This window comes from Rhinatrema bivittatum, chromosome 1, assembly GCF_901001135.1.
Source record: "Rhinatrema bivittatum chromosome 1, aRhiBiv1.1, whole genome shotgun sequence".
NCBI classification, from domain to species: Eukaryota; Metazoa; Chordata; class Amphibia; order Gymnophiona; family Rhinatrematidae; genus Rhinatrema; species Rhinatrema bivittatum.
In genome coordinates this window covers 480,987,319-481,000,525 of record NC_042615.1, presented here as the reverse complement: position 1 = coordinate 481,000,525, position 13,207 = coordinate 480,987,319, and the positions used below count along the sequence as shown (strand labels likewise).

General features: G+C 42.4%; 1 long non-coding RNA gene across 1 annotated transcript; it reads left to right on the top strand.

Moving 5' to 3' along the window:
• Positions 1-701: 701 nt before the first annotated feature.
• On the top strand, positions 702-11,429 carry LOC115081170. Its single transcript, XR_003853741.1, has 3 exons — positions 702-930; positions 10,828-10,934; positions 11,016-11,429. It is a non-coding gene; the product is annotated as an uncharacterized LOC115081170 (long non-coding RNA).
• Positions 11,430-13,207: the final 1,778 nt, after the last annotated feature.

Here is a 13,207-nt window from a genome sequence, read left to right as displayed (position 1 = left end):
GACTACCTCCTTCATTAAAAATTCATAATTCCTTCCATGTATCTCTTCTTAAACCACTCATACTCTCTTGGCCCACTCGAAGAATTCCTGATTCACCACAGTTTACAGCGGAGAGTGACATTATCTATCAAGTACATGAAATCCTGGATGTTCAAAAGCATGGATAAAGTTGGGAATATCTTTTGTCTTGGGAAGGATATGGTCCGGAAGAAAATTCTTGGGAACCAGCTTCTAACATTTTAGATAAGAATTTAATTTGACAATTCCATGCAAATCATCCAGGAAAACCGAAACCTTCCAGAGGAGGTCTAGAGGGAGGGCTACTGTTACGTGGTCGATTCTGCTTACCTTGGGCCGGGCTGTGGCACGCCCCGGACGTCGAGTATCTAATTTAATGGCGGCGTGCGTGGGGGTTAGTCAGGGAGTGGTGCAGTTTCTGACAGGCACCCTGGTCATCAGGTCTCTAAATTAATTTTCAGTTTGCCTCTGGGATCATTCGCTGCCGGGGGTTGGCTGCAAGTCCAAGGCGATTGCGTGGTCAGGGCTCCGTCATCCTCCTCTGTGTTTCTAAAGGAGCAATAGTTTCTTTTTTTTTTCTTGAGCCTAGTTCTGACATCACAATGACATCACAATGCAGGGAATTATATAGGAAAGTTCCAGCACAGCACTAGTGCTTTGGCAACATTTTCTTTCAAGTGCCAAGTTCTTTATTTTTTATCTCCTGTAACTCCTGAGGTTCTGGGTTTTCCTGTGATATTTGGACTTGCTGTAATTTACAGATTTTGTCCTTGTATTTTCTGATTCCTGTTGTCAAATACCAGTAATTATTTTTAATAAAATCTTTAATTTTTGGCTGACATCCATCGATCTTCGCTGTCTACTTTGATCCTCCTGTCTGTGCTGAGTCCGGTCCTCAATCTGAAATCCCAAGTAAGTCCAGCTGACTCCGGCCCCCAAGGGCTCAACCTAAGGGGAACGAGGGTTAGTTTTGGTGAAGATTAGTGGGGTTTCAGTGTTGTCCAGTCTCGCCTCCTGAAGAAAGGATTTCAACTTATGTCCTGGTCACCTTTCTTCAGCTTAAGGGTCCACTTCATAATAGTTTAGAACACAGATAGTACACTTCAGAATATGTGGAAGCCATTTATTTTAAATCCTACAGCCATTCCTGCATCAATCCCTCACATTCTTACCGTTAATCATAGGCAGGGGCAGAAATGAATTCTTTTTTTTTTTTATCTTAGTGTAAACAAGTCAGTTATGATGTTTTTCTTTGGTAGAGCACAAGTGTAGAATCGCAAGCATTCTTCTCACTGATAACAAATTTGCAAGCAGGGATCTGTGTTTCACCCAATGAGGGGGGGGGGGAGTAGGGGAGAAGGCATATTGCCATCTACCACCACCCTCTCCCCATAATAAATCTTAATATTAAACTTTAAAAAAAAATGGGAAAAACAGTATTGTAGAATTGAAATTACCTAATATGTGTTAGAAAACTTGTTGAACACAAGTTGTGTTTATAATATCATCTCTCAGTTAAAAATATGTCCATGTGAATGCATTCTCCCCATTGAAAGTGTCTCAGAGCACGTACGGGGCAGAGGGGACGTAAATCCTGAAAGCACTGTGAGCAAAATGTTTTACAGTAGCATAGGAAGCAAACTGTTTTACTATGACAAAACCAAAAAAATAATATCAATGATGATGATAATAATAAACCTAATGATTGTTTGAATATCTCAATATTTTTTTTTTGTAGGCAGGTGGTCTGTACTGTGCATGTCTGTGATGTCATTTCCTGTGAAATCATTAAACACAGCTATCTTTGCATGTTCCATGGTAATGCTATCTCTGAAAACAAAAAAAAAGGCCATTGACTGAGCATGCCCTACATTGACCTGTTTTCCTATAAGATCATAAAACATGGCTATCCCAGCATGCTCCATGTTAATGTTTACCCTGTTTGATTGAGCAGCACGTGCTTGGTTGTCATGTTATTTCCTTTTTATTTTTATTTTAATTTTATTGCATTTTAACTTTTACACAGAATAAATCATTGTGAAGGAAAAAGCAAGTAGTATAAACAAAAGCTTCACTATTACACATATCACTATTATTATTCTTACAGAAAGTACTTATATTTTATACCACTTTTAGTTAAGTAATCTAGGGGGGTGGCAATTGCAATTTTAAGAGCGAAATTTATACATCCATTAAGCAAAAGGAAATATACGGGGGCTGACTGAGAAAGCCTACTCATGCCATTCAGCAGAGGTTATGTCGCAGTGGGATGTGAGTCAAGGAAAAAGTGAAGCTGTGTCGGCTCAAATACATAACTGGCATTTTGAAATTGTATGATGCATTTACATAGCTAACGCAGTATATATCTTGAGCATTTTGACACTGCTTCTTCTCTCATTTCTAGAAATTTCTTTCTTCTTTCCTGTGTTGCCCTTGTAATATCCAGGAACAACCATACTTTTTGCCCATAGAACAGCTCAGTTCTATTATGGAAAAATAACCTCAGTACGTTATTTTTCTCAGTATGAAAAGCGATCGTCACAAATAATGTTCCTCTCAAAGTGACCTAGTCCTCTTGAGTTAATTCTAAGACGTTAGTAAGATTCATCAGCTGTTGCTGAGTTTCCTGACTTCCTTGCTCAGTCTCAGATCTTTTTTGTGGCAAATAATAAACCTTTGTGATCAAAGGTGTTGCTTCCAAAGGTATTTTTAAGACCACATTCAGGTATTTCTTGAACAAGTCCATAGGTAACATCTGACTTATTATCGGGAAATTCATTACCCTTACATTCAAACTGCGCAAGGAATTTTCTATATTCTCGATTTTCTTATTTTGGACGTTTTCAAGTTGTAACATATTCTGTTGATGAATTTCCACAACTTTTATCTTCTCTTCCATAGCATTTACTTTTCTTTCTTGGATCGAGATTCTTTCTTCATTATATATATTACTTTTGCTCATTTCTAGGATGGATTTAGACAAGTTAACAATCGTTTCAATAGCTGCAAGTGCATCCCATATTGAGTCTATTGTAATAATAGCCAGCTTAACAAGAACGGGGGATAAAACTTGTAATGGCTCACCCCTATTCACAGCCACAGCGTCATAGTCCCTTCCAGATTCCAGTGTAGAAGCAACGAGACTGTTGTCGTTTAGGGCTGAAGGTAAATAAGATCCCAATTGAAATCATTGAACTTCTGATGCAGCTCCCAATTCTACCTTCTTTAGAGCTCCAGGCTCAGTCAGGGTCTCTGGGAGGGTTTTCGCCACTGTTTCTCCTGCTTGCCTCTCACGCTGGGGTGAGGATGGCGTCTTTGGCATGCCAGGACTCAACGAGATCTCGTTGGCCAGTGGTGAGGATGCTCACTCTGCATCCTGACCATCCGCAGCCCTCGCTCCCGGATCCTTCAACGTTGAGGTGAAAAAGGTCTGTATTGACATCTGCTTTACCTCCAGACTTTCAGAAACTGCTAGCTAGCCTTACATTTAGTATGCGGCATCAGGAAATTCAAATAGACTGGCTATTTTAGGAGAAAAGTTTAAAGTATCAGACAGCTCCTTCTCCAACCTGTCAGTCAGCCACCACCTTGGCTCAACCCCCCGTCATGTTCTTTCCTGACCCCCATACTCCCCTGGAGCTGCAGCACCTACATGGACTGATAGGACACAATATACAGTTGAATCCATAGTATCTTTATTATAAATGTGTTTATATCATACTTTATTACAGCTCGTTTCTGAACTACACAGACTACAAGAGATGCAAGAACTTCTATCCTTGGAAACTGAGATTCATTTTTCTATTCATATCTTTTGCAACAAACCGGTGTAGAAGACAGTCAAATTATAATATTTTGTAACAACATCTGAGAATTAAATTGTTAAATTTAGGGCCAGATTTTAAAAGCTCTACGTGCACCAGGCCTATTTTATAAATGTGCCCCATGCTAACTTCATGGAGTGCCCCCTAGTCTGTCTACTATCCGAAAGAGTAAATAACCGATTCACATCTACCCGTTCTAGATCTCTCATGATTTTAAACACCTCTATCATATCCACCCTCAGGGGGGGTGTGGGCAGGGTGGTCTGGAGCGGGGCAGGGCCAGAGCCCTCCGACACAACGGCCACTGCTGCTGTGTTGGAGGATCGCGTGTCGGCAGGCTGCTGGCGTGCACAACCTGCGCCTGCCTCCAGGCAGGCATAAAAGGTTTGTTAAGACTTTGGGGGGTTAGAGTAGGGCTGGGGAGGGAAAGGTTAGGGGAAGGGGTGGGAAGGTTAGGTTAGGGGGAAGGAACAGGGGAAGGCAGCGTGGCTCGGCGCAAGCAAGGTGCACAATTGTGCACCCCCTTGCACGCGCCAACCCCTGAATTTACAACTTGTATGCGCCTGCGCATGCTAGTTGTAAAATCAGGTGTACATGTGTGCACGCCGGGTAGTTCGCGCATATGTACGCCCGCACACTGCTTTGAAAATCTACCCCTTATTGCTTATCACATAAAATACACATTCTTTGTAAAGAAACGCCCAGAGAATATTAACCTATTTTTCCATCTGTCAGCATGCATTATTTTGTCTTTAGTAACAGAGGGGCAACAAAAAGTCTGATTTCTCTTCTATTCTCATCTTTTAACAAAAAAACAGGAAGCATGCCACCTAAAGATTTTGTTAAAAGTGTATATATCATCCTTTATGCATAGTTTCAAAATACTCACACACACACACACACATTACAAAAAACAAAAGCTGGTTATGGAATTCTGTACATAGTATCATTGTTATTTCAAAATATATCTTGGGTTGCTTCAAACATCTACAACAGTTTTCATTTCTGCAAAAAGATACAAGAACATCACTGAGTTGTTTTAAAATATAAGGTGTGCTCTCTTTTACAGATTATGCAGTTGATAAGCATCATTTGATCTTTATCGATGCTGGGCCTAAGTAGTTGGCTTAGAGCAGCCTGGAAGTCCTCTGCATGTTTGACAGAATTGATCGGATCCATAACTGTATGTCCTCATTACAAAGCCCCAGTATTTCCATCTTATACCCTGCCAACACCAATACGCTTAGGACACACTCGAGACACAGCATATCATAAACGCTTCTTAGTGTCTGCCTTTCCACATACCAGCACTTATTTCAGACACTCGTGAAAATTCTGCCCAGGTGTTTCTAAGAGATACGCCTTGCAATTGTCATGTAGGATGCCTTGCCATCATTTTTTTTATAATGCAGTGCACTGTTGATTGTATGAGCAAGCTAAATACACTTTTACAATAAAGAGCATATATGTGTGTTTGTTTCCAAAGCCTCAGTTCAATCCACCATCTCATGTCCCCCATATCCTCTGGTCTGGAAGTCCATTTGATGGCCGCTGACGCCTGCCATCTTTTTCTATGCACACTGTGTGGTTGTGCCTCTGCCTTCCACCCACACTCACAAGTTCAGACTTGTTGGCCCCATTTCTATCCGTTCCAACATCATAAGAAAAAAGGTATTCTCAGCCTGTTTAGGATGATTACTTTGTAGTCTTGTTAAAATGTATTCTTTATGCATGTCAACTATTTGCAAAAACACCCAGCTGTTTTACAAAAATAATTGCTACTGAAGTTCCAGGATAAAACCAGGTTCTTTAGAATGGAAATCTAATGCTCTTGTCATCTGAACTACTGTTGACTTAGCTAGAGACAAGACCTATTTAAAACCATTGAAAAACGTTTTTTCTTTTCAGCATGTCTTGGGTTTGGGTATGTGTTAGTTATTGTTCTCTAGTCACAATGCAGCCTGACAAGTTGGTACACAGTGACAATATCGCCACAGACTTTGTGGTAGACTTACCACTTTCAGGAGGAAACAACACGATTTGGGTTACTGTTGATCGGTTCTCAAAGATGGCTCACTTTGTGGCTCTCCCTGGATTACCCACCACCATGGAGCTCGCCAAGCTCTTCATCAGGCACATCTTCCGCCTCCACGGCATGCCTAAGCACATAGTGTCCGATCGAGGAGCCCAATTCACAGCTAAGTTCTGGAAGGCACTATGCAAGAAGTTTGATATTTCTCTCGACTTCACCTCAGCATACCATCCACAATCTAATGGGCAAACAGAGAGAATGAACAGGACACTCAAGCAGTTCATTCGTGCCTACGTGAACACTCACCAGAATGATTGGAGTGAACTGTTGCCCTGGGCTAAATTCGCCATCAATTCTCATCCAGCGACATCCACTGGATCAACACCATTCAAAGTGGTTTACAGATGACTACCACTGCCACCACTGCCACTTCCATTATCAGTGTCATCCCCGGCAGCTCAATCAACTGCCAAAGATATTCAACAACTTTGGACTCAGACAAAAGAGATGCTTCTTAAAGCAGGACTTAGAGCTAAAAAAGGATATGATGCTCACCACTGCAAGGCTCCAGAGTTTCAGCCTGGTGACAAAGTCTGGCTATCCACTAAGCACTTGAGACTTAAACTACCTTCAGCTCGCTTCGCTCCTCGATTTGTTGGACCATTTCCTATTCTCCGACGACTAGGTCGGAAGCTACCATCTACATTGAAGATCCACAATGCATTCCACGTCTCACTATTGAAGCCATTGATCCTTAGTGAGTTCTCCAACAAAACACCAGAAGCTACACCAATAGATGCAGAAGAAGACATCGAATAGAAAGTAGATGCTATTCTCGATGTGAGAAAAAGAGGCAGAGTATGGGAATATCTCCTATCTTGGGGAGGCTATGGACCTGAAGAAAACTCTTGGACTCCATTGGCTAATATACTGGATAAAGAGATGCTACAAGACTGCCATAGATTGCATCTTCAGAAACCAAGACCTGGTAGGAAACAGCATGGATGCCCTTTGAAGGGGGGTACTGTTGTGTCCATCGGTGCTAGACGGCTTCGCCTCGTTTGCCTCACCTTATTCACTGCTCCCGCTTACCTAGGAAAGATGGCTACTGCTGCGTCTACAAGCCGACCATTCTAGTGTTCCCAGAATGGTTATGGTGCAGCCTCCTGCCATGCTCCTCCCAGGTACCTACCAGGGTGCGTGAGCGAGCGCCACCCACGTCTTTATTTCAACCTTGGTGTGAACCTCGGGGGCATTCCCCCTTGCTGACATCATGCCATCCAGGTATATAACCTATTCTAATTTGCTAGCTCACTGAGTTAGCAAGGACTCAAATCCATTCCTGTCTACGCTACTCTGCCACATCCTTGCTGCCGCTGGAAGCTCTCTCTCTCTGCCCTTCGGGGTAACTGCTAACCTGGGTACCTGCTCCTCAGGGGCTCTCTGCTTTATTTCATGTGCCTTACAGGGAACAGTTACTCGCTCCTCAAGGGTCTGCTATCCCTGCCTCGGTGCCTTCACTTCCTTCTATGACCTGGTGGAATTGCATAACTACAGCAAACACCTAGTGAGTACTTTAACTCTCAGTCTTTCTCATCCACAGTACTTCCTTGCTGGGAAACCTGCTTCGGAACCTTCTGATACCAACAGGGTGAGAAGGGCTCCCTCTGCAGAGGTCCCTGAGACTGCAACTACCAGACTGCCTCACTACTGCCACCTCTGGTGGTACTCTTCAAGCTGTATAATAAAGAACTAACTGCTTGTGTGTTCTGAGTCTAGCCTAGTACTGTGGCTCTTCACGGGGCTCCTCCCCGTGGGCGTGGTCATCTACCACTGTACCCAAAGATCCACCCAAACACCACTCAACCATAACAGATAAACACTGTGGATTCCTTAAGGCTAGAGAGTGCATGGGGGTAAGTTGCTGGTGTGATGATTACTCCCCATAACCAATAAGCCTTTATGTTGTTGATGCAACTCCATTATTGCTCTTTGCTTCAACAGCAGGGGGGAAAGAAGAAAAGGGGAACTGGATTCAGATAGCAACCAACTAAGACATTGAATTGCACAGACTTGAAAACAAATAAGCATGGGAGTAACTTGCTGATACGGCGGTTACTACCCTTAACCAATAAGCCTTAATGCTGTTGATGCAACTCCAAAATTGCTCTCTGCTTCAGTGGCAAGAGGTAATGGGGAATTGGACTTAAACAGCAACCAACAAGGGCCCTGACTTTGACAGTCTGGGAAACTGATAATTATAAAGGTGACTTGTATGGCCTGCAGTTACTACCATAAGCTTGCTAGGCAAACTGGATTGACCATTTTGGTCCTTTTCTGCCATCATTTCTGTTTCTATTATGGTTACAAGTTAAACCTGTGAATTAAAAAAAATGTGGTGGATAAATATTTTGTTAAGGAATGTATTATTCAAATTATATTATTATTATTATTATTACTCCTACAAAAACCGCATTTAGCCCTGTATTTTACTTTCCTCACGAAAGGCCTCTGTTAGAAACAGGATGCTGAGCTTGATGGACCCTTGGTCTGACCCAGCATGGCAATTTCTTATGTTCTTAAGGCATGCTAAGCATGCCCCTCTGTATGGGGAAGAGAAGCACTGCTGTGTTGTCATTCAGCAAACACAGCACCTCCCCTTTTAGCAGTGATGTAATTTCCAGTGATGTCATCCAACATAGTTGCCCCCTGTTAGCTGTGATGTTATTTCCGGAGATGTCATCCAAGAGGGCGGCTCCTTTTAACCATGCTGTTATCCAAGATGGCGGCTCCCAGGCAGCAAAAATGGCTGCCCCATGAGCAAAAAGAGTGTGGCTTGGGCAGAGCAAGGCCAGATTTCAACAAAGGGATATGATTTAACCTGGAAGTAAATGCTGATTGGCTGGGAAGCGGGACATGTGCGTAGGGGCTTAACCCAGATGTCAATGCTGATTGGCTGAGGACATGAAAAGGGGCAGGGCTTAAACTGAAAGAGGGCATGGCCACCTGTCAAAACAAAGTTTTGACAAGATTTGTGCCCTATATACTACTAATGTGTGGCACATCAGCTTCCATGGAGAAGGCAGTGTGGATGGATTCATATTGTCAAAAGAAAATTTAGGGAAGCATTGAAAGCCTCATCAGACTCTCTTCCAAATGATAAAACAAAGGGAAAAAGAGGGCAGAGACATACATGAGCTCATCACAGTGGTCCAGCTCCCTCTATAAACAAGTCCAGGAGAAGAGAGATGTTGGTGTGGTGTGTGCAGACAGCTCACTTAATTACCTTGGCTGCTGCATGTAGCTACCAGAGCTCCTCCACTGCTGCTGCTTCTGCTCCCTACACTCAGAGTGAGTCAATTCCAGGCTCAGTGTATGCCGTCTTCCTCTCACGCAATCTTAGGATATGGCAGAAGCTGGAATGGCTTAAAGACAGGGAAGATGAGGAGGTGTTGTGTGCAATGGGTGCTCACAAAGTGGATCCCAGCTATCCATGCCCTCCATGCTGCCCACTAATTAATCACACTCCAGGGCTCATGCTGTAGCCAGGAAGAAGAGGCATGCATGATTATTCATATCCTCAGAAAAGAGTATTTACACCTTTAAGCGAGTGACTATTGTTACTGTGAGGTGCTGACAGCAGAGCCCATGTGCTGGTCTGGCTGATGTTTCCATGGCACACTTGATCGGGTCTGAAGGCACACTAGTTGGAAAACACCATATTAGGGTCATAAGATGTGAAATCCTGAGTAGGTTTCCTAGGTTCCTTGGTTATATGCAGGTAAAAAGAACAAATGAGAGTTTACTTGTAAATTTGGTAACATAGCTCTTAATGCTACTCTGTAGTTGATACCTAGAAATAAAATCATTTTATGGCATGAATCTTGTTATTAACTGTTTTGTATGGGGGGAGGGGCTATCACCGCTTAGTTATCTACCTTTTTTTAAATAAACCTAATGGATGCTGATATTCTCACATTCACAGAGAATAGTGCCCTTTATTTATTTTAGAGCCACCTTAGGTCCACTACAACATTTGCTAGACCTGTGGTTCCCAACCCTGTCCTGGGGATCCCCCACCCAGTCGGGTTTTCAGGATATCCACAATGAATATGCATGAGAGAAAATGTGCATGTTATGGAGACAGTGCATGCAAATTTCCTCTCATGCATATTCATTGTGAATATCCTGAAAACCCGACTGGCTGGAGGGTCCCCAGGACAGGGTTGGGAACCACTGTGCTAGACTTTCTAATCAAAGAACTCACCTCGGCTTGTAAAAGCTCCATAGTTGAATCCCAGCTGTACTTAAAAGAAACAAACAATGCACGGGAAGACAAGAATCGAAAATGAGATAGAATCCAGAGCAACACCATTACCCTGGCAAGGGAAGCTTAGGGGCTGCTCGCACTTATTGAAGGTGTGCTTCCAAGGTTAGTAAGGAAGGGGAACATCACAGTCTTCCCATACAAAGTTAGCAGATCATTCTACTGCTTGAAGAAGAAAAGATATATATATATATATATATATATATATATATATATATATAAATGAAGTGTAAATTTGGGAGGGATAGAAACAGAGCAGAGCACTCTGTTCAGTGCCCATTGGTCTGCAAAGTCATCCACAGAACTGCAGGGCACCATGTGGTAATGCTCTGCTGAAAGATGAGTGCACACCATTGCCTGAAGCAGGGGGTCACACATTCAAGCAGGTTTTCTTTCCCTGGCCAGTTTCTGCCACCTCATTTGGTAAATTGCTCCTTACACCAGAGCCAGGAGGCAATAGGAGATCCCAGAACCAGGGAAAATATTTGGATAAGGTATGCTCAAAAATAAACCAGTGGGAAGAGAAGTGAAGCCAAAAATATCAAAAGAAATTTCTTTAGTCAAGAAAACTGAAGGTACAAATGGAAAACCAATAAATGTGTAACACAGACTCCATTTCCCCATAGAAAGGACGAGAGAGAGAGAGAGAAACACAGAGGAGTCTGTGACTGACCTGAAGAAAAGATCATGGTTCTGGAAAGCAAGTCAGAAGTGTGTTAGTCCATATAAATAGGTATCACCCTCACCTTATTTGTGACCTTTGTTTCAACTGCATGTACCAACGCGATAACTAACCACAATGCTATATTTTCAGATCAAACTGATACTGCTGCCAAGTTGCTATCTCACTGCTTTACTGAAAAGAAAGATGACAGCATTCCATTTACTCTTCCAGAACACAATCTTTCTGCTAGCTGTGTCCTGCTGCTTTCACCTTGTCACAGTTTGAAGAATTGGTGAAGTAAAGTTTTTGATGTTCACATTGTATGTGTTTGCAGGATAACAGGTGGCCAGGGGGGTTCAAAAGCTCTCAAATGATGGATCATCTGGCAAAAGACATTGAAAGCTAAAAAAAAAACCCAAAAAAAACCCCAAAGAAAAAAATTGGTTACAAGCGGATTTATGTGAGATGACATTGTGACACCTCTTTAGCTCTCTCAGCAAGAAGCATGAAACTGACCGGAGTTTTATATGAGATTACGTTGCCATGTTAGATCACTTGAATGCACAGAAATAAAGGTTAACAAGCAAAAACTACAAAAATATATAAACTGATTCCTTTTTATTGGACTAACAATACATTTCTTGACTGGTTTTAAGGAGCCTTTATTCCCTTCCTCAGGTCTGAACTGAATGAGCAAAAGATGACATTACTAGAAAATGTAAATCATAAGAACATAAGAACATGAGAACATGCCATACTGGGTCAGACCAAGGGTCCATCAAGCCCAGCATCCTGTTTCCAACAGTGGCCAATCCAGGCCATAAGAACCTGGCAAGTACCCAAAAACTAAGTCTATTCCATGTTACCATTGCTAGTAATAGCAGTGGTTATTTTCTAAGTCAACTTGATTAATAGCAGGTAATGGACTTCTCCTCCAAGAACTTATCCAATCCTTTTTTAAACACAGCTATACTAACTGCACTAACCACATCCTCTGGCAACAAATTCCAGAGTCATAAAAAGTGGAGGAGGGGTTTGATGGGTGATCAGAAGCTGACGTCACATGAGATCAGCCATCGCACTTAAATGCAGCTGCAGCATGGAGAATCGATGCGAAAGCTTATGTCTAAGGAAACAGAAATGAGCAGGTCCCACTGTCAAGTCACGTCACAGTCACGTAGTAATGATGGCAGAAAAAGACCAAATAGTCCATCACGTCTGCCCAGCAAGCCCATGCAGGCTACCCCCATGTTTCTGTTAAGGGTAGTAACTGCCGCTTCGTGCAGATTACACCCAAATCTTATATTAAGGCTAATAATACTACTAGCAACATTTTTATGGGCTGAGCAGCCTTGGTAATTCAGCCAATACTGCATGAACATGCTTTCTTTTGGACCTGGCTATAGAAGCAGTCCTGTGCTTTTTCCCTAATAAAAGTTAGGGCCCAGTGCTGGCTGTCGTGTGAATCCAATTCCTCTTTTACCCCCACTGTTGAAGCAGAGATGGATGTTCTAATTGTGTCAAAATCATGAAAGTTCATTGGTTAAGGGTAGTAAATGCTACTTCATGCAAGTTACCCCTATACACCCTTTTCTTCATTTCCACCTCTAGCCTTTAGGGATCCACAGAGTTTATCCCATACCTTTTTGAATTTGTTTACTATTTTTGTCTTCGTCACCTCTTACGGAAGGGCATTCCAGGCATCCACCACCCTCTGCGTGAAGAAATATTTCCTGATGTTGGTTCTGAGTCGTCCCTCCTGGAGTTTCATTTTGTGACCCCTAGTTTTACAGTTTCCTTTCCAAAAGAAAAGGTTCAAAGTTTGTATATCATTAAAACCTTTTAGGAATCTGAAGATCTGTATCATATGTCCCCTGCACCTCCTCTCTTCCAGAGTATACATATTATTTAGATCCTTTAGCCTCTCTTCATAAGTCTTCCAATTCCCAACTATACCCCTCACCCAAATCTGCTTTATATATATTGAAGTTATTACTAATTGTTGATCGTCACTTCTAGTATATATATATATATATATATATATATATATATATATATATGTACATTTACTTATTTTAGAATTTGCCATTTCTAACATTTTTCCCAATTATAAAAACTCATGCAAATGGCCTTTGTAGCACCTGCTCCAACCTCTGGTTTGTAGGAGCTCATGCGGGAGTGTTGCGTCCGTCGGTGCTAGACGGCTTCGCCCCGTTTGCCTCACCTTGTTCATGGCTCCTCCCGCTTACCTAGAAAAGATGGCTACCGCCGCATCTACAAGCCGACCTCTCCAGCGTCCCCGGAATGGCTATGGTGCAGCCTCCCGCCATGCTCCTCCCAGG